We start from the raw sequence: 2,013 nt of genomic DNA on the forward strand, positions 1-2,013 counted from the left end.
TGCAGGAGGGGCCCCAGGGGGTGGCAGGGGTCAGTCTGGGACATGAGAAGGGGGTGCTCTCAGGCAGCAACATGGATTAGCAAGGCCCCTCTGCCTGCTCTAACACCACACACACCCCCCCTTCCTCCCCCACCAGGCTCGACTCTCCGACCAAAGGTCATCTACACAGCAGCCACCACCGACAATACTGTGTGAGCCCCATGCCTCGGAAGAGGTCCTGGCCCTGCTAGCTCAGCCTGTCCCACCCCATCTCCCCTCACTCCTGCCCCAGGCTGAGGGAGGGCCAGTGCTCCAGCATCCCTTGGCCACACAGGTTGCTCACATGAAGTGTTTGCCTGGGGCAGCATCTGGCCTCAGCAGATATTTTTGTTATTAAAAAAAAAAAAAAGGTTAAAATATATTTAAAAAAAAGAAAGAGTAAGTCTCTCATGGTGCCAGCTGTCTCTGCAGTCCTAGTCTGAAGCTGCAGGGCAGGAACAGGTACTGGTGGAGCTGAACTCACAGCAGAGGGGTGCACAGGGACCCCTTCCCAACCGGCAGACGGCATCAGCCTCTGTGCCCTGGGCAGAGCAAGCAGCAGAGAGCTCCTTGCACAGCCTGGCCCTGCCCTCTGTCTCTCTGGGACTTCTTCCTCCTCTTATTTGTGCAAAGTGTTGGAAAAACATAGCTGTGGCTTGGTAGGACTGGAGAAAGGCAGAGCTGAATGTTGGCAGAGCCACAGCTTCCTTGCTGGCTGGCCCCCACCCAGCTCCCCTCCAGCTCTGAAATAGCTGGAGCAGTTCCTGACACATGGCTGCCTCCCACCTTTCCTGGTAGCTCTAGCACAGCCAGAGACAAGCCCTGGGGAAAAGTGTTGGAAAAACATAGCTGTGGCTTGGTAGGACTGGAGAAAGGCAGAGCTGAATGTTGGCAGAGCCACAGCTTCCTTGCTGGCTGGCCCCCACCCAGCTCCCCTCCAGCTCTGAAATAGCTGGAGCAGTTCCTGACACATGGCTGCCTCCCACCTTTCCTGGTAGCTCTAGCACAGCCAGAGACAAGCCCTGGGGAGTTCCACAGCCCCACCGAAGCCAAGAGAAATGGGCTGGACCTGGGAGAGGGGAGGAACCTGCAGGTCTCTAGCTCTCAGCAGCCTCCACCTCAAAGTGGTAAAACCAGAGGTGGACAGAGCAGGAACAAGACCTTCAGGCAACTGGGGTCTGTAACTGCCAGACACCCCCTGTGGTCACACCAGCAACCAGCCACTGCCACCAGCAGTGGCACACACACACCCCCACTCACCTATGGTACTTCTTTTTATTGGTATAAAAGCCCACTGTGGACTTCTCAGCCCTGAGCCTGATGGCAGTTTCTCCCTCCCAGCCCTGTGGCACAGCATCAGGGCTGGTGCCTGCCTGAAAATCCCCCTCCGAAGGCAGAAGGCAATGATCCACTGGCATGGCACCCTGAACCCCCCCTCCCCAAGCTGTGCTTGCACCAGTTGCAGGGTTGCATCTCCTCCCGAGCCCTCTGCCACCCTCCACATGGCACTGTCTTGTCCTGTCCTCGAGGCTATCAGCCCCCTTGTGTCCCCCAGTACCGGTGACTGCTCCCAACACACCATCCCTTCCCTGCCTATCCCTTCCCATGCTGGGATGCCAGCTCACTGCAGTTACCGCAGTCCAGCGTGGGGAGCCGTGGCTCCCAGGGCAGCGAGGCTGGGCTAAGAGGCTGAGAAAGCAGCACCATAGCGGCCAGCCCCGGCCCAGAGCCCAGCAGCACTTTGCAAAGCCACTTACTCCACCCTGCGGTGAGGAGGCGGCATGGTTTTCCCCTGCCCTGGCACAGGAGACAGCACATCTCCTGCGGCAGGGGGAGAAGCAATGGATTTCTTTGGGCTCAGGCCTCCGGCAGTCCAAGGTAACATCCTTCCCAGGAAATCTAACTGGGGCTCCGCTCACGGCAGGGCCAGCAAAGCAGAGTCCCCCAAAACTGAGCTGTTCTCTAAGGGCTCCCAAAGGGGTGGCAGAGCAAGCC

This window comes from Phaethon lepturus, unplaced genomic scaffold (genome assembly GCF_000687285.1).
Source record: "Phaethon lepturus isolate BGI_N335 unplaced genomic scaffold, ASM68728v1 scaffold24089, whole genome shotgun sequence".
Classification (NCBI taxonomy): domain Eukaryota; kingdom Metazoa; phylum Chordata; class Aves; order Phaethontiformes; family Phaethontidae; genus Phaethon; species Phaethon lepturus.